Source organism: Schistocerca gregaria, chromosome 9, assembly GCF_023897955.1.
Source record: "Schistocerca gregaria isolate iqSchGreg1 chromosome 9, iqSchGreg1.2, whole genome shotgun sequence".
Taxonomy (NCBI): Eukaryota; Metazoa; Arthropoda; class Insecta; order Orthoptera; family Acrididae; genus Schistocerca; species Schistocerca gregaria.
Genome location: NC_064928.1, coordinates 156353150 through 156373859, shown reverse-complemented (window position 1 = coordinate 156373859; position 20710 = coordinate 156353150). Strand labels below are relative to the sequence as shown.

General features: G+C 45.4%; 1 protein-coding gene, 1 non-coding gene and 1 pseudogene across 5 annotated transcripts in view; 1 reads left to right on the top strand and 2 right to left on the bottom strand.

The window, feature by feature from the left end:
• Nucleotides 1-20710, bottom strand: part of LOC126292282 (filaggrin-2-like) — a 750701-nt gene that overhangs the window by 453451 nt on the left and 276540 nt on the right. The window lies entirely within an intron of this gene.
• On the top strand, nt 6148-6265 carry LOC126292334 (5S ribosomal RNA; annotated as a pseudogene).
• On the bottom strand, nt 9048-9122 carry Trnas-cga (transfer RNA serine (anticodon CGA)). The gene has a single exon. It is a non-coding gene; the product is annotated as a tRNA-Ser (tRNA).

The window sequence follows — 20710 nt, the reverse complement described above, 5'->3', positions numbered from 1 at the left end:
GTTGGAACACTAACCTTACGCCTTATCTAAGAAGAAAGATTAAGGAAAGGCAAAACCTACGTTTCTAGCATTTGTAGACTTAGAGATAGCGTTTGACAATGTTGCAGGAATACTCTCTTTCAAATTCTAAAGGTGGCAGGGGTAAAATACAGGGAGCGAAAGGCTGTTTACAATTTTATAGAAAGCAGATGGCAGTTACAAGACTCGACATGAAAGGGAAGCAGTGGTTGTGAAGCCACCCCCCGATGTCATTCAATCTGTATATTGAGCGAGCAGTGAAGGAAACAAAAGAAAAATTCGGAGTAGGTATTACAATCCACGGAGAAGGAATAAAAACTTTGAGGTTCGCCGATGACATTGTAATTCTGTCAGAGACAGCAAAAGACCTGGAAGAGCAGCTGAACGGAATGGACAGTATCTTCAAAGGAATATATAAGATGAACATCAACAAAAGCAAAACGAGGATAATGGAATGTAGTCGAATTAAGTCGGGTGATGTTGAGAGAATTAGATTAGGAAATGAGACACTTAAAGTAGTGAAGGAGTTTTGCTATTTGGGGAGCAAAATAACTGATGATGGTCGAAGTAGAGAGGATATGAAAGGTACACTGGCAATGGCAAGGGAAGCGTTCTGAAGAAGAGGAATTTGTTAACATCGAGTATAGATTTAAGTGTCAGGAAGTCATTTCTGAAAGTATTTGCATGGAGTGCAGCCATGTATGGAAGTGAAACATGGACGATAAACAGTTTGGACAAGAAGAGAATTGAAGCTTTCGAAATGTGGTGCTACAGAAGAATGCTGAAGATTAGATGGGTGGATCACATAACTAATGAGGAGGTACTGAATAGGATTGGGGGGAAGAGAAGTTTGTGGCACAACTTGACGAGAAGAAGGGATCGGTTGGTAGTACATATTCTGAGGCATCTAGGGGTCACCAATTTAGTACTGGAGGGTAGCGTGGAAGGTGAAAATGGTAGACGGAGACCAGGAGATGAATACACTAAGCAGATTCAGAAGAATGTAGGTTGCGGTAGGTTCTGGGAGATGAAGAAGCTTGCACAGGATAGAATAGCATGGAGAGCTGCATCAAACCAGTCGCAGGACTGAAGAGCACAACAATAACTCACTCCATTGTCATTTTATCCCCATATCTTCTTCGATGCTCTTGGCCTGCCTCTTGCTTTTTTTCCCTAAAGCTTTTCCTTCAAATACATTCTTTAGGAACTGGTTGCGTCTCATTATGTGACCTATAATTTTCTTCTTCCTATATAATTTAGCAGCGTTCTGTTCTCATTCACTTCTTTTAATACCTGGTCATTACTTTTTCTATCCACCCAGGTTGTTTTCGTCATTCTTCTCCATATCCACATTTCCATTGCTCCCAGTCTCTTTTTCTCTGCCTTTCCCAGAGTCCTCACTTCACATCTGTATGTTAAGACATTCCAGTCAAAAGTTCTGGCAAATTTTTTCCTACTTTCAAGGCTTATATGATTATCTGTTAGTAAATTCCTTTTATTTTGGAAAGCTTGCTTTGGCAAGGCTATTCTTCTGTTTATATCGGTGATACGTTTATTGTCGTCAGTGATTGTGCTCCCCAAATAACAGAAGTTCTCAACCTGCTCTAGAACATCATCTTCTGGTTTAATATTAACTTTACCACTTTCTTTGGTCTTCCCTACTACCATAGTTTTTGTTTTCTTCTCATTTATTTTTAGATTAAATTCTCTTAGGATTTTGGCAGATTTTAGCAACATAAACTCCATTTTCTTCACTGAGTCAGCAAGTACTAATATATCATCTGCAAAAACGGATACAGTGTATTCGCTCCCCATTAATTTTAATTCCTTTGGTAATTCTTTTCAATTTTTCAATGGTTTTTCCAAAAATATGTTGAACAAATATTTTTGCTTTCCTTTTCACACCATTCACTTCTATCTCTGCTTCCTGACCTTTATACGGGTTCCAGTACAGGTTGCAGTACACACAGAAACACAAATCTCGATAAGCATTTATTCAAAATGCAAATATTCAGTGCCAACTGGGGTGGCCGAGCGGTTCTACGCGCTACAGTCTGGAACCGCGCGACCGCTACGGTCGCAGGTTCGAATCCTGCCTCGGGCATGGATGTGTGTGATGTCCTTAGGTTAGTTACGTTTAAGTAGTCCTAAGTTCTAGGGGACTGATGACCTCATAAGGTAAGTCCCATAATGCTCAGAGCCGTTTGAACAATTTGAACCAAATATTCAGTAATGTGCCACTAAACATCGCGGGCCGCTTACACCGAAATAGTCAAATAATATCTCTGAACCCAACCAGAAATTTTTTTGTGTGGACTTGAGGTTCACCTTGTATAAAATCTGTTACGGAGCACTCAGAAGGACAAGTAACATTTGACGGAGTCCTCGTCTGGGCTGCTGCGAGTAAACAGGCGCGCACAAAGGCTCGAGCCAGCAGCTGACTGGGCCAGTTCTGTATAAGGGAAAACCGAGCCCGCGGACAAGCCGCGGCGACAGTATGGCGCCCGTCCAAAGCCGTGATTAACGCAGCGGGAATTAACATTCTTGCAACGATGTCGTTAATACCGGAATGCAAGCCGCGCCGCAATTACATGCAAATGATTCCATTTTGCGACGTTCTGGTCGGGACGCGCTTAATGACTTTTCTGACTGCTGTGTAATTAAGACGGCGAAAATTGCATTTCAAAATAGACACGACGGGCCTGACGATGCTAATTCGCTAATATTTCAATCGCAGCGTCGCAACGATGTCATCAGAGCGTGGGGAGTACCGACCCGGGGCGGCGAGCGAAGCTGCCCGGAGGCCTGGACGGTTGGTGGTCGCAGCAGATCGACTGCCGAAATGAATCGCTTCTTAAACTTAAGCCACGTTGGAGATTAAAACTGTGCCACGCACCGGGACTCGAATCCAGCACCCTGCCCTCGTACCTGCTAAGCTACCCAGCCGAGACCCACCTACTTCACAGATGTACTTCTACGACTCCCTCAAATCTTCCAAACCTCGCGCCTCTCTCTTGACCCCACGCAGGACTAATACTCCCTCAAGAAAGAAACTTAGAAGATTGTTCAAGCTACATAGATCGCACTTGGTGGTTAGCGCATACAGCGTGATGGTCTTGAGCGTGGTTGCGTTGAGTGTAGCTCATGCTGGCATAGAGCAGCTGGCGGGGGAGGGGGGACAACGACATTGTTAACACTTTCCAGTCCGTCCAGGACGGTGCCAGGTGCCAGGTCCAGTCAGTCTGCTACCAACTATCTGAACATTTCCCAGGTGTAAAAGGCGGCCAGGGCGATTAGACCGCTACCATCCGCCTCCCAGCGCCACGGGGAACAAAGGCTACACTCCAGCTGCAGTCAGACCAGTAGCGGGTTGGGTTGTTTGGGGGAGGAGACCAAACAGCAAGGTCGTCGGTCTCATCGGATTGGGGAAGGATGGGGTAGGAAGTCGGCCGTGCCCTTTCAAAGGAACCACCCCGGCATTTACCTGAAACGGGAAATCACGGAAAACCTAAATCAGGATGGCCGGACGCGGGATTCAACCGTCGTCCTCCCACCAGTGTGCCAACCACTGCGCCACCTCTGTCGGTGTCAGACCAGTAGCCAGGTCACGGGCTTGTGCCACAGACCTCATCTCTACCTTTACATCGTACCTAGTATACTCCCTACTATGCATCATAGGGTGACTTGCGAAAAACAAATATAGTAACGAATGCAGACGTGTCAAACGATGGAAGCTGGAGCTCGTAGAGAGAATCTTTGTTCAAAAAATAGTTCAAATAGCTCTGAGCACTATGGGACTTAACATCTGAGGCCATCAGTCCCCCAGAACTCAGAACTACTTAAACCTAACTAAAATAAGGGAATCACACATATCCATGCCGGAGGCAGGGAAATTTTGGAAATTTGTCGTAAGGTCTTATGGGACCAAACTGCTGAGGTCATCGGTCCCTAAGACTGCACACTACTTAATCTAACTTAAACTAACTTACGCTCTGGACAACACACACACATCCATGCCCGAGGGAGGACTCGAACCTCCGACGGGGGGAGCCACACGGACCGTGACAAGGCGACCCAGACCGCACGGCTACCCCGCGCGGCGGAATCTTTGTAACCATAAAACCACACATAGGTATAAAACTTAATGCAAATTCGTTGAAAGGAAGGGTTTGAAACAATTCTGGCCTAATATACAATGATCAGCCAGAACATTGTGATCATAACCTACTATCGATATAAACCTGTACAGACGATAGCAGCGTCACCTGGCGAGTAGTGACAGCTAATCAGACAAACGCCAGATGCATGTGGTATCAGTGAGTGTGCTGTCCGTGTGTCGAATGGGGATGGCGCGCGATATACCTCAGTTTGACCGAGGACAGATGGTGATGGCCCGGAGGCCCGGTACGAGATTTCCGGACACTGTACTGTCAGATGTTCGAGGATTGCTGTGGTGGGCGTCTTCAAGACGTGGCGAAGCCATCTACATCTACACCTACATGATTACACTGCTACTCACAATAAAGTGCCAGAGAGGGTTCAATGAACCAACTTCAAGTTGTCTCTCTAGCGTTCCACTCTCGAAAGCGCGCGGGAAAACCGAGCACAAAAATTTTTCTGCGCGAGTCCTGATTTCTAGTATTTTATCGTGATGATCATTAACCCTTTTTTCGCAATCGGAGAAGAAAACGTATTTGAAATTTCATGAGAAGATCCCGTCGCATCGAAAAACGCTTTTGTTTTAATGATTGCCACTCCAATTCACGCATCATGTCTGTGGCAGTATCTCCTACTTAGCGGTAATACAAAACGAGCCGCCCTTCTTTGTACTTTTTCGATGTCATCCGTCAGTCCCACCTGATGCGGATCCCAAACCGCACAACAAAACTCCAGAATATGTCGGACAAGCGTGGTGCAAGCAGTCTCTTTGGTGGACCTGTTGCACCTTCTAAGTGTTCTGTCAATGAATCACAATCTTTGATTTGCTCTACCCACAACATGATCTACGTGATCGTTCCAATTTAGGTTCTTTGTAATTGTAATTCCTAAGTATTTAGTTGAATTTACAGCTTCGGATTTGTGTGACTTGTCGCGTAATCGAAATTTAGCGAATTTCTTTTAGTACTCGTGTGTATAACTTCACTAAGATGCAACAACATCCAGATGTCGTTCGGTTGGCCAGCCACGCTTCATTACAGATGTCGGACATCGCAGTCTCGGCAGACTGACCAGACTGGCAAAACATGACAGGTGGCGAACCGTAGCGGAACAAAGATCAGAATAAATGCTGGGCAGAGACAAACGTGTCTGAAGACATGTGTACACCGAACACTCCTAACGATGGATCCCCGTAGCCGACGACCCATGCATGTGCCAATATTAACACCATGACATCGGTAACTGAGTCTGAAATGGGCACGTCACTATCGGCACTGGACGTTGGTGCAGTATCGGAGCGTTACACCGTCTGATGAAACCCGATACTTTCGTCATCATGGCGGTGGGAGGGCGCGAATTCGTCATCTTCCAGTGGAACAACTCCTTGACACCTGTACTACCGGACTGGCGGCGGCTCCATTATGCTCTGGGGAAGACTCACGTGGGCATTCATTGGTCCAGTGGAGCTCGGGCAAGGCACCATGACGTCCATGGAGTATCGTACACTGGCTGCAGTCCAAGTACACCTCTTCATGACGATCACGTTTCTCGATGACAGTGGCATTTTTCAGCCGAATAATGCGCCATGTCACAAGGCCAGAACTGTGATGGAGTGCTTCGAGGAATACAGTGGCGAGTTCCAATTATGGTATGTGATTGAACGTGGCGTCAGAGTTCTTCGCCCCCTTCCACGGTATTTTAACGTATTAGGTGACTTGTGTGTGCAGATGTGGTACCAGCTCTTTCCACCGACCTATCAAGACTTCACTGCTCACGCGAAACGACGCGCCGCCGTTGGTATCCATGCCGGCTATTAAGGAGGTGAACATAATGTGTTTATTTCTTTTTTTTTTTCAGCCTCTCGCTGTCCATAATCTTTCGCATGGAATGTTATTGAAAACTGATTTTTTTTTTTTTTTTTTTGCGTTCAAAGTTTTGAAGAACATTAATAGAACACTGTGCGTATCATAAGTCAATGGCGTTGTCGCAGTGGTAACACCGGTTCCCGTCAGATCACCGAAGTTAAGCGCTGTCGGCCTGGACTAGCACTTGGATGGGTGACCATCCGGTTTGCCGAGTGCTGTTGGCAAGCGGGGTGCACTCAGCCCTTGTGAGGCAGGCTCAGGAGCTACTTGATTGAGAAGTAGCCGCTCCGGTCTCGGAAATGACATACGGCCGGGAGAGCCCCTCCATATCTGCATCCAGTGACGCCTGTGGGCTGAGGATGACACGGCGGTCAGTCGGTACCTTTGGGCCTTCATGGCCTGTTCGGGAGGAGTTTAGTTTATGTGTATCAAGATTTCATTGCATACAATAAACATACAGACTAAGTGAACGCCAGATATCACTTTTGCTTTACTCGACGACTTTCCACAAAGTACTGTAAACTGTGATCTTTCTGACAGGAAATCACGAATCGAGTCACAGAACAGGTACGATACTCCTTAGGCACGGAATATGATCGGGAATAGCCTTTGACGACCGGCGACAAAGGGCTTCCAGAAATCTAGAAACATGCAATGAGCTTCAGATACCGTATGGACAGCGCTCACTACTTTGTGTGAGTAAAGAGATAGTTGTGTGTCACAATAATGATATATTCTGAATCTGTGCTCACTATCTGTGAATAAACAATTTTCACCGAGGTTTTTCTTAATGTTGGAAGACATAATACGAGAGTTATTCGGAAAGTAAGGAATGATGGGTCGCCAAATTGAAAATACATTGAAAATCTGATGAAGGTTTGAACAGATGCGATGGGCATCTTGTCTAGTACGACCGTCCATCGCATCACATCGCTCTTTTCAGTTCTGAGATCACAGTGAGAACGTAAAGATGCCTAGAAATTAGTGTCTCCCGCCAAGTATGAGGACCTGGCAAAAGATTTCGCCTAAAGCTATGCAATCCACATAACGTAACTGTCATGCAGTTCGTTCTACACGAAAATTCTCGGCCGCACTCTGCAGGGGCAATTAAGATGGGAACTGTTTGATCACCCACAATACAGCCCGTAATTGGCTCTCCTGAGGTTCATCTCTGCTCAAATGAACCGCTGGCTATGAAGACAATATTTTGACACAGACAACGAGCTGCAGCCCAGTGTAGAAAATTGTCGAAAAGCACTGGCGCCTGTCTTCTACACTACTGGCCATTGAAATTGCTACACCGCGAAGATGATATGCTACAGCCGAGAAATTTAACCGACAGGAAGAAGATGCTGTGATATGCAAATGATTAACTTTTCAGAGCATTCACACAAGGTTGGCGCCGGTGGCGAGACCTACAACGTGCTGACATCACGTTTCCGACTTTGATAAAGATCGGATTGTAGCTTATCGCGATTGCAGTTTATCGTATCGCGACATTGCTGCTCGCGTTGATCGAGATCCAATGACTGTTAGCAGAATATGGAATCGGTGGGTTCAGGTGGGTAATACGGAACGCCGTGCTGGATTCCAACGGCCTCGTATCGCTAGCAGTCGAGATGACAGGCGTCTTATCCGCATGGCTGTAACGGATCGTGAAGCCACGACTCGATCCCCCGAGATGGGAACGTTTGCAGGACAACAACCATCTGCACGAACAGTTCGACGACGTTTGCAGCAGCATGGACTATCAGCTCTTAGACCATGGCTGCGGTTACCCCTGACGCTGCATCACAGACATGAGCGTCTGCGATGTTTACTCAACGGCGAACCTGGGTGCACGAATGACAAAACGTCAATTTTTCGGATGAATCCAAGTTCTGTTTACAGCATCATGATGGTCGCATCCGTGTTTGGCGACATCGCGGTGAACGCACATTGGAAGCGTGTATACGTCATCGCCATACTGGGGTATCACCTGGCGTGATGGTATGGGTTGCCACTGGTTACTAGTCTCGGTTACCTCTCGTTCACATTGTCGGCACTTTGCACAGTGGACGTTACATTTCAGATGTGTTACGACCTGCGGCTCTAACCTTGATTCGATCCCTGCGAAACCCTACATTTCAGCAGGATAATGCACGACCGCACGTTGCAGGTCCTGTACGGCTCTTTCTGGATACAGAAAATGTTCGACTGTTGCCCTGGCCAGCACATTGTCCAGATCTCTCACCAATTGTAACGTCCTGTCAATGGTGGCTGAGCAACTGGTTCGTCACAAAACGCTAGTCACTACTTTTGATGAACTGTCGTATCGTGTTGATGCTGCATGGACAGCTGCACCTGTACACGCCATCCAAGCTCTGACTCAATGTCCAGGCGTATCAAGACCGTTATTGCGGTCAGAGGTGGTTGTTTTGGGTACTGATTTCTCAGGACGTATGCACCGAAATTGCGTGAAAATATAATCACATGTCAGTTCTAGTATAATACATTTGTCTAATGAATAACTGTTAATCATTTGCATTTCTTCTTGGTGTAGCAATTTTAATGGCCAGTAGTGTGTTACGAGAGAACTGAAAAGTTGGTATAATGCTACGACTGATGTCTGAGCGGCGACTGCATAGAGAAGTAGCTGGAAGGTGTAGGTAACCGTTGCAAATGAAACAGTTTTGATTTTCAATGTGGTTTCCATTTCACGACGTATCGTTCCTTACTTTCCGAATAGTCCTCGTATGCTCTAACCTCCTACTGGAAATCGACGTAAGTAATATGGAAGTGGATGGATAACGCGTACTTGCTTTCCTAGTAATGGTGTAACCTGTGCGACTTCCCACTCTTTAGGCACCGATTTTTCCTCGAGTGAGCTGTTGTATATGATCACAAAGCACGGGGCTATTTTAACAGCATACACTGAAACGAATGTAGCTGGTATGGAATCTAGAGCGCTCTGTAGATACCAGTGTGCTCCTTTAAGGTTGAAACTTTCTGGCAGATTAAAACTGTGTGCCGGACCGAGACTCGAACTCGGGACCCTTGCCTTTCGAGGGCAAGTGCTCTACCGACTGAGCTACCCAAGCACGACTCAAGTCCCGTCCTCGCAGCCCTAATTCCGCCAGTACCTCGTCTCCTACCTTCCTTTAACGTTGTTGGATAATATTTTTCACGGTTGAGCTTCCTTTCAGTAGTTTATGGGCAACCTCTACGACGATGCGAGGTCTGCCAGTAAAGGATTAAGAGCCGCATGGAGTCGGGTGTCCTTGCAGACGGATTTCACAGCCCGACGGCGAAACGGCCCCCTTAAAAGAGTCTCTCTCTCTCTCTCTCCCTCCCTCCCTCTGTCCTCTCTCTCTGTCTGTCCCTTGCCAGCATCGAGACCTTTGCTCGTCGCCATGGAACCGTTACCGGACAGACGAGCGTAGCGAAAGATAGCGCAGCAGAGAAGAGGACGGGACGCGGCAGCAGCGGCAGCGGAGATAAAAAGCGAGGGGAGACCGCTCACCTGGGCTCAGTTACAGGCAGGCCTTTGTGGGCCTCGCTGACTCCCCCCCACCACCACACCAACAGCCAAGTACAGGCGGCTGCCACATAATCGCCGTGCAGACGCGTCCCAGACCAGACAAGATTATCCTCAAAGAACGGTGCATCGGTCATGTTTAGTATTTTCTCCGCCCTCAGCAATTGAAACTGTAAATAGCGAAATAACCAGCTATCCGTTGCATAACACAAATTTAATTTCTTAATCGGTTTCGAGCACTTGGAATCCTTCTTCAAGAGATTCTTCCTATCGCATTATTTGCGACTGTCAACAATGCCATTTTTGTACAGGTTCTACGAACAAGGAATGTTATATTTTTCAAAAATATCGGGAATCCGATATAGAGATATTAAAATAAATATGATTGTCGACTATCGATATATCGAGGAAGCGTCAATTTAACGATGTATGTTGAAACGTCCCCTTAGAATACTTAATCAATTACTGTGCTGGTAAATTACTGTGCTGGTAAACACCTTACGTTATTTCATTTTCAAACAGCTGGGCAGAATTGAACGTACTCACACATTCCGCTTTTTACCTATTCTGATCAACACTAAACTGACACACAATATTTTTAGCGCAACGCTATCTGACTTTCAATAATCCTTGCAAAAGAATGGCCCTGACTAACATTAACCTATACCTTTCACAAATCACCACACAAAAATCTGCAATACAGCGAGCGCCAATACTACCAGCTAAATAAAAGATTCTAACTACTGAAGGCTCTAACTACTGATAGGCATAGTTAGCAAATGAAAGATTTTGATAGAGAACAAGCAATGTATTTACCTTAACAGTGTTCATAATACATATATCAGTTCATGACATCCAGTCTTACAAATTTACTCTCTCTGATGGACACACGTCCAGATCATCCGCTCTCCAAACTCCTCCATCTCTCTCCCCACATCTACCACTGCTGGCGGTTCACCTCCAACTGCTCACCGCTACGCGCTGTTAACATCCAACAGCCCAACACGACAATAGCGTATACTCCAACAATACAAACCAACCACAGCCTTCACACAGCACAGTCACTGATTATCATATAGACCGCTACGTAGCGTTACCAACATAAAAACCTAAGCAGCCTACTTACAATGTATACGGAAGTTATGTCGAGACTCATGAAGACTCTACAAATCAGATTTAAGTGCCTGGCAGAGCGTTCATTGAACCACCTTCACAATTCTCTACTATTCCAATCTCGTATAGCCCGCGGAAAGAACGATCACCTATATCTTTCCGTGCGAGCTCTGATTTCCCTTATTTTATCTTGGTGATCGTTTCTCCCTATGTAGGTCGGTATCAACAAAATATTTTCGCATGCGAAGGAGAAAGTTGGGCCGGCCGGAGTAGCCGAGCGGTTCTAGGCTCTTCAGTCCGGAACCAGCCACCGCTACGGTCGCAGGTTCGAATTCTGCCTCGGGCATGGATGTGTGTGATGTCCTTAGGTTAGTTAGGTTTAATTAGTTCCAAGTTCTAGGGGACTGACGACCTCAGATGTTTAAGTACCATAGTGCTCAGAGCCATTTGAACAATTGGAATTTGAGAAAGTTGGTGACTGGAATTTCGAGAGAAGATTCTGTCGCAACGAAAAACGCCTTCTTTTAACGACATCCAACCCAAACCCTATATCATTTCAGTGACACTCTCTGCCATATTTCGCGACAATACAAAACGTGCTGCCCTTCTTTGAACTTTTTCGATGAACTCCGTCAGTCCTATCTGGTAAGGATCCCACATCGAGCAGCAGTATTGTCGGCTGCTCTGGCCGAGCGGTTCTAGACGTTTCAGTCCGGAACCGCGCGACTGCTACGGTCGCAGGTTCGAATCCTTCCTCGGGCATGGATGTGTCTGATGTCCTTAGGTTAGTTAGGTTTAAATAGTTCTAAGTCTAGGGGACTTATGGCCTCAGATATTAAGTCCCATAGTGCTTAGAGCCATTCGAACTGTTTTTTGTAGCAGTATTCTAAATGAGGACGGACAAGCGTAGTGTAGGCAGTCTCCTCAGTAGATCTGTTATATTTTCTAAGTGTCCTGCCAATAAAACGCAGTCTTTGTTTAGCCTTCCCCACCACATTTTCTGTGTGTTCCTTGCAATTTGAGTTGTTCGTAATTCTTAGGTATTTAGTTGAATTTACGGCCTTTATATTTGATTGATTTAACGTGTAACTCAAGTTTAACAGATTCCTTTTAGCATTCCTGTGTCAACATATAACAAACCGGCTACACATTGTAAATATACTGCTGGTTCAAAAGCTGTACATTTAAGCATTGATTCATTATTAAGTACTCTGTAAATAAACAAGCTAGGAACCTACCTATCCCCCATACTGTAAGTATTGAAAGGAAAACGATGCATGTTCACGGTTGGCGATAACCACTTTGCTAACAAGTGTAGCTGCATGTAAGTGGCACAATAAAAGGTGTCCGATGGGTTCGTCGTTCGGTTTCGTCACATATCGGATTTGTCCGGAACACTTCGTGTCGACTTCCCTGGTTTTTTTCATTTCTGCCAACTCCCACGAACTAGATAATGTAGTGTCAAAATTGGGCGGTGAAGCTAAACGTTGCAGTTTCTGTTGGTAGTGCCGATCACCGACTACGTCAGCATTTCCCCTCAAACATCTCAGCTCACCGTAAAGACCACTCTTGTCACTTAGACTTCGGTGGATCATTTTCAGCAACTGTTTTTGAAGAACGCCGACGAGAAGAAATAGCACGCTAATTCCGTTAAAATTGTTTTTTAACGCAACTGGTGTGCTATTTCTTCACAGAGGAAATCTTGTTATTACATCCACATCGTCACCCCCACTGCAATCAGACTACTCCTTTCGTGCCACCTATATTTGTTATACATGGTCAAAGAGAAAGATTGAACGTGAAGAAAGCCCAAAAAGTAGTACGATCCTTCACACAGTGGAACTTAACTTACGTCCTACTACAATATCGAAAGAACGACTTAAAATATTTGCTAAAATTGTGAAAAATGTAATATAAGATAGAAATATCAGCACTCGATATTGCCTATATGATATCGATATACCGTGATATTTATATCGCTCGTCATTTCGATACTTTTGGAAAAACTATCAATATATCGGTATACTGACATTTTATCAACAGGCCTTATACGACCAATATGACCATGGCATTTTGCCGTTGTTAACACACTCAAATAACGTGTCAGGTATAACCTCCTGAAGAAATCAGTTAAGAAATTAAATTTATTTTATGCTACTCGTTGCTGATTATTTCGGTATACATCGGCCGTAATTTACGGCAATATTTGGTAGCAGCAGCATTGTAATGTGGCTGCAATGCACGACAGTTTTGCTGCTGTTGCAGGTAGTTGTGGTTGACGTGTACCGTTGATGAAGGTAACAAAGAAAAGGACGAAATACTGAATTCGGACTGTGCGGCTAGGTCCCGGCGGAGGTTCGAGTCCTCCCTCGGGCATGGGTGTGTGTGTTTGTCCTTAGGATAATTTAGGTTAAGTAGTGTGTCAGCTTAGGAACTGATGACCTTAGCAGTTAAGTCCCACAAGATTTCACACGCGTTTGAACTGAATTCGGTGTTTCGAAAATGTTTCACAGCGGAAGGTCGTAAGACGGTCTGTCATTTCCGTCATCGTACGAATGTCGAGATATCAGATACTGAGATAACAGATCGCGGAATAGAAAAGAAACTACAATCGCCTACAAGGTCTGACATGTGGGCCACCGATTTTGAACGAGTTTTGCAAGGACGTTCTATACTGAAAATAAAGAGATACGGGTTTCGACTTTTTCTTAGACACTCTGTAGTTTTTGAAAAAAACAGAGGTCAAATTTGATGTTGGAAAATCGTATTTTCAAAGCTATAAATGCAAATATCATCGAAAACCGGACATTTTTTTTATTAATCTAATACGGGGTCGAAATTTAATAATATTCGAATTATTAACATTTTTGTGTGTTTTGACATTGTAGCCTAGGTACGCGTCATTCTGCCCGCCTAGTACGGGGAAGTCGGTGGCCGAGTGGTCAGGCCGTTAGACTGGCACACTGCTATTCGTTTTTAGCTGACCTGTCCATATGTAGCATTAAAAGTGATCTCGAATTTTTCAAAAAGTAGGGAGTGTCTAGCAAAAGGACGAAGTCGAAACACGTGTTTCATTTCAATATCGATTGTCCTCGCAAAACTTGATGAAAATCAATGACCAACCTGTCACCCCCCCACCCCCACCCCCCTCCACCCCACTTGCTAGACGTGGAAACGCATCAGGGCCAGACGGGATTCATAGAGCTTTCTAGAAAGACTATGCGAAAGGACTTGATTCCCTTCAAGCAGCGTGTCTAGCGACGAAGGGTACCTAGCGACTGGAAAAAAGAGCAGGTCATTTCCGTTTTCAATAAGGGCAGTGGGAAGATGCACACAATTATATGTCTATATCGTCGATGTCAATCTGTTGTACAATTACGAACCAAGTCTTATGCTCAAGAATTACGGCATTTCTGGAAAAAGAAAATCTCCTCTGTAAAAGGTCGCCCGCGGTGGCCGAGCGATGCTAGGCGCTTCAGTCCGGAACCGCGCGACTGCTATGGTCGCAGGTTCGAATCCTGCCTCGGGCATGGATGTGTGTGATGTCCTTAGGTTATTTAGGTTTAAGTAGTTCTAAGTTCTAGAGGACTGATAACCTCAGATGTTAAGTCCCATACTGTTCAGAGCCATCTGAACCATCTGAACCTCTGTATAAATCTAGATGGATTCTACAAACAGAGATCCTGTGAAACTCAGCTCGCTCTGTGCCTCTATGAGATCCACAGCGTAATAGGTATGAGCGCTCGGGTTGATGCCGTGTTCCTTAACTTCAGTAAGGCATTCGACACCGTCCCGCACTGCCGTTTAGTGAAAAAAATATAAGCTTACCAAGTATCGGACCAGATTTTATACTGAATTCAAGACTTGCTTTCATACAAAACACAACATGTCGCTCATAATGGAAGACAATCGTGATAGGTAAAGGTAATTTCAAGAGTACCTCAACGAAGTGGGATTGGACCTTTACTATTTACGATGTATATACGAGGGTTGGAACTTAAATAGTGGCAACTTGTTATTGACAACCTATACAAAAGAGTTACATGTTTGCTCTTATTACTGTCCTCCAAAGTAATCACCAGCGATGTGGAGGGCATAGAATACCGCCAGCAGAGCGTGTTCTGTTGATACTGCGAATGAAGCGGTCTAAAGTTATGGTGATTCTCGTGTGATGGTGTTATCCTAATGCATTATGTTCCTCCACGGCAGACCGTCAATGAACAGTATTACTGTTCGTTTTCTGAGTATCAACTGCGACCAGCTTTGTGAGAGAAGCGGCGACGCTTTCAGCGCAACCCACCCATCATTCTGCACGACAATGCGCGGGTGCATACAGCGCAAGCTGTGGCTGCTCTGTTCGGTCGATGGGATTGGGAAGTACTGTACCATCCACCATACTCCCCAGACTTACGTGCTTGTGACTTTGATTTGATTCCGAAGATGAAGGAACCACTTCGTGGCATTCGCTTCAGAACTGTTCCAGAGATTCGACAGGCAGCAGACCGCTCCATTCGCACCATCAACAGAACAGGCTCTGCTAACGGTATACTACGCCTTCCACATAGCTGGCAACGGGTTCTACACAACACTGGTGACTACTTTGAAGGACAGTAACAGATGCAAACTCTTTTGTATTGGTTATGGATAAATAGTTGCCTCTATTTAAGTTCCAACCCTCGTAAATGATCTAGTAGAAAGCGTTGGGTGCGCTTTAAGACGGTTCGCAGATAATGCGTTTGACTGTAATAAAGTAGGAATACCAGAAGGTTGTGCTCATTTGCAGAATGACCTGCAGAGAGGATAGATGAAAGGTGAGGGCTTTGGCAGTTGACCCTGAACGAAAATGAAGGCAACATATTGCGCATACATAAGAAGAGAAAGCCACTCCTTGCCGCTGAACAACTGATGAAAAATTTCTGGAAACAGTATCTACCGCAAAATATCGAAAAGTAATTATCTAGAGCGACTTTAAGTGGAGTGGCCACAAAAAAAAAAAAAAAAAAAAAGTTGTAGGGAAAGCTGATGCTAGACTAGATTTATGGGAAAAGTGACTCATCCACGAAGAAAGTGGCTTACAGTGCGCTTGTACGACCGATTCCTGAGCACTGTTCATCAACCTGAAACCATTCCCACGTACGTCTAATAGAAGAGGCAGAAGATCCAAAGGAGAGCGGCGCATTTCGTCACGGGATGGTTTAGCCGGCGCTGGAGCGTTACAGAGGTGCTCAACGAACTCCAGTGGCAGATGATAGAAGAGAGGAGTTATGCATCAGAAGAGGTTTACTGCTGGAATTTCACGTCTCGCAGCTGTACGCCTTTCTAAAGGTGGTTATTCACGCTTTTCGCAAGTGGTCACGTTAATGTAACTGGACAGTGTGTATTTTAACGTGGGCTACGGATCACCGTACAACTTAGCATATTCCAGAGACGCCAAAGCTGAAAGAAGTGAGAAGTGGAAGACAGAACAGTCACTTCCATGGTGGAATTCTTAGCCTTTGAAAGAGCGCTAAGATAAAGTTCGACCTATCCAGGCTGATCATATCGTAATAAAAACGAATTCGCACTCCACACTGCAAACACTAACATCATTTTAATAAAGACAGAGCTGCTATGTGCGATGCCAGACAGCTGCTACTGTATGAGAATTACGAAGAAACGGTATCGTTTGTATTTGTTAGTCAGTGTGCCAGCATTGTGGGGAATGTGAAGGCCGACCAACTCAAAGAATCCAGCTAAGTATGGAATGCAAGAGAGATGTCGACGCACAAGCAAAGAACTGGCGATGCCTCATACGACTGTCTGGTGAGTGTGAAGGCGTCGTTTAGTCTATGGACCGTACAGACTGCAATTAGTGCAAGCTCTTTGGATTGATGATAAATAGAAATGGGTTGAGCCTGCCGGAGTGGCCGAGCACTTCTAAGCGCTTCAGTCTGGAACCGCGCGACCGCTACGGTCGCAGGTTCGAATCCTGCCTCGGGCATGGATGTGTGTGATGTCCTTAGGTTAGTTAGGTTTAAGTAGTTCTAAGTTCTAGGGGACTAATGACCTCAGCAGTTATGTCCCATAGTGCTCCGAGTCATTTGATCCATTTTTAGAAATGGGTTGCCGGTCGCGGTGGTCTCGCGGTTCTAGGCGCGCAGTCCGGAACCGTGCGACCGCTACGGTCGCAGGTTCGAATCCTGCCTCGGGCATGGATGTGTGTGCTGTCCTTAGGTTAGTTAGGTTTAAGTAGTTCTAAGTTCTAGGGGACTAATGACCACAGCAGTTGAGACCCATAGTGCTCAGAGCCATTTGAACAATTTTTTAGAAATGGGTTGACTCCAGCAACGTCCTGCTACTCGACATGCAAGATGAAAAATTTTGTACCACGGTTAATTTTCAGTGATAAAGCAACACTACATGTTAGCGGTGAAGTAAATCGAGGTAACTCCACAACCCTCGTGGCATTACTGAGCATGAAAGACTCACCTTAAATAAAAGTTGTTTGTGCCATTTCTAGTGAAAAAGTGTACGGTCCCTCGTTTTTTGAGGAAAACACAGTGACTGGGATGAGCTGTCATCCCCGATGACTTCGTTTCCCAACAGGATGGAACTCGACCACCCTGTCACAACAACGTACGTCACATTCTCAGCGACACACTGCCTCGACGCTGGATAGGGCACACGAGACCCCGAGACATTACCCTGCTTTCCTGGCCTCCAAGTTCGCCACACATGACCCCACGCGGTTTGTTTGTTCTTGTGGGGATGGGTAAAGAAAAGTGTATTCATCTACCCTTTACCTCGTGACATAAAACAAGCGAAGAACAGAATGACAGCCTCCATGACGTCTGTGAAAGCAGGTAAGTTGTGTAAGTTTGATGACGAATTTAGCTATCGACAATATGTTGTTCCGTGCTGCTACTGGAAAGAGCCTATGAAAGCACAGCTGAAACGTTAAGATTTTGTGACTATTTGGCAACTGAAACTTCCTGGCAAAAAGTGTGTGACGGACCGAGACTCGAACTCGGGACGTTTGTCTTTCGCAGGCAAGTTCTCTACCATCTGAGCTACCCAAGCACGACTCACGCCTCGTCCTCACAGCTTTACTTCTGCCAGTACCCCGCCTCCTACCTTCCAAACTTTACAGAAGCTCTCCTGCGAACCTTGCCCGCGAAAGGCAAAGCTCCCGAGTTTGAGTCTCTCTCAGTCACACAGTTTTAATCTGCCAGGAAGTTTCATATCAGCGCACACTCCGCTGCAGAGTGAAAATCTCATTCTATTTGGCAATTCATTCTATGTTTGTTGTATGTTTTTATCAATAAACATGGAGTTTTGAAATTACGCCGTCCTTTTTCAAACACACTGTATTTTAACTTCCTTAATAAATACACATACTACGATTACAGCAGCCTACCAGAACGTATTAAATGTCTTGCGGACAATACAGTCGGTTTGAAGAGTGGATTCGTGATTCATACACTAAACGACTTGTTCTGCCCCATTACTGTAAATGGATGTTGCATAATTTATATAATCAATGTAATTTGATAATGATGACATGTTTAAGATATTCTATTGCATACAAAATTCCGAGAACATTAGGTGTCAGCTATAGAGAAAGACGTATAATACACTGAACTAAGTCATGGGGCAGCGATACGCACAAATACACTTGGCGCTAGTATAGCGTACTCAAGAGTAAAAGAGCAGTCATATGTAAGCATGTGATACACGTGAAAAGGTTTCCGACGTGATAGTCGCCGCATGGCGGCAATTAACAGGCTTTGAACGGGAATGAAAGTTGGAGCTACAAGCATGGCACACTCCATTTCAGAAATCGTTAGGGAATTTCGATATCCACAGCGTCAAGTGAAATCCCTGAGCTAGCAGGACAGAGCGGCTGAGGTTATATTTGTGGAAAGGGGCCAAAATAAGTTAGTGTCAGTTGCACTCAACATATAAAACACACAATCACACCAGCAAGAATCAAAACTCTCAAGGTTTTAACAAAAGACCTCCTTTGATTTTAGATCGGCTGAAGGCCACATCGAAAATCCAAGGCACAAGGCCTAAGCAAGGAATTGAGGTACAGGATTTCTTCTGGAGGTTTCACTTCTTTAGAAAAAAAAGTTTTATCTTCAATATAAATAGGCTGAAAGCCTTAGCTTAAAATTTTCCCATAGAACTCGGCTGAACGCCACACATTAATCAAGAACAGTGTTACAGCTTAAGGCCGAGACAAAGATTTTCAATGATTAATCTATATAGGCTGAAAACTCGGCTGAACGTCGCATATGAACAAAACAATTTAACGGATTAAGACATAGGAAGAAGAGCTTTCAATTTGAAATAGCTGAAGGCCTTATCTTAAAATATTTCGTGTAAAACTCGGCTGAAGGCCTCATACCGAACAAGAAACAATTGTTCTTTTTTTATGCCTTAAGGGCTAAGAAGAAAAACCTTGCAATTTTAATAATCTAAAACTCGGCCAAAGACCACACAGAGTAGTTAAGACTAAAAAGGAAATCACTATTAAAACACAAGGCGCTCAGAAGTTCCAAGGGTCGGCCTGGGAAGGTAACGCTAACGCATGTTTAGGTGAGACGGGCAGCCTGACCGACAACCTCTTAATTGGAAGGCAACCCAACCAAAAGCCAGCCGACGGAACAACCAACAAGATCAGTTCTGCTCCACCTGAGCAGGAAAGTGACAAGATGTCAATAGCACAACGTACTAGATACTGGTGCCCAATTCAGCCAAGTCAGAATGAAAGCCCAAAACTACCAACAACACGTCAGTTGTCGAACTACACGCCGTGCTGGACAACATCAACACGACGAGGAAAATCCACTGCCGAAAACTATGTCAACGACCACGACAGATAACCGGGACGTCAACGGCCACAAGGCAGAAGATATCGCTGGTACGCTTCATTAATGAAGAAATGAATCAAATTAAGTTAAACATCACATAGGAACATGGCTGCCATTCTAGCCAACTTCAATGCACGCACGCTGTTGCTTGCGGGAACGTCCCAGAAAGCAACCACCAGGGTCAAACGAAGAGATATGATTGCAGTTGAGGCTTGACTGTAGGTTAAGGGTCCAGAATCGGTGGGCGATGAACTTCGTAATCCCCGCAGGAAGCGCCTCACAACTCCAACCGCACGTGCACGCCGCCAGCGGCTTCGGCCCGACCTCGCGTCATAGACACTTCCTCGCTGCTCTGCCCCAACCAACGGACTCTCCAACACCCGGAAGCGATCGAAAGATCAAATACACGTCGGCGATGGGATGCCCGACCTAACGACCAACCAATGGTCACAATGCCTCACAGCATCACTAGCGCCATCAGCAAATACACTCCTGGAAATTGAAATAAGAACACCGTGAATTCATTGTCCCAGGAAGGGGAAACTTTATTGACACATTCCTGGGGTCAGATACATCACATGATCACACTGACAGAACCACAGGCACATAGACACAGGCAACAGAGCATGCACAATGTCGGCACTAGTACAGTGTATATCCACCTTTCGCAGCAATGCAGGCTGCTATTCTCCCATGGAGACGATCGTAGAGATGCTGGATGTAGTCCTGTGGAACGGCTTGCCATGCCATTTCCACCTGGCGCCTCAGTTGGACCAGCGTTCGTGCTGTACTTGCAGACCGCATGAGACGACGCTTCATCCACTCCCAAACATGCTCAATGGGGGACAGATCCGGAGATCTTGCTGGCCAGGGTAGTTGACTTACACCTTCTAGAGCACGTTGGGTGGCACGGGATACATGCGGACGTGCATTGTCCTGTTGGAACAGCAAGTTCTCTTGCCGGTCTAGGAATGGTAGAACGATAGGTTCGATGACAGTTTGGATGTACCGTGCACTATTCAGTGTCCCCTCGACGATCACCAGAGGTGTACGGCCAGTGTAGGAGATCGCTCCCCACACCATGATGCCGGGTGTTGGTCCTGTGTGCCTCGGTCGTATGCGGTTCTGATTGAGGCGCTCACCTGCACGGCGCCAAACACGCATACGACCATCATTGGCACCAA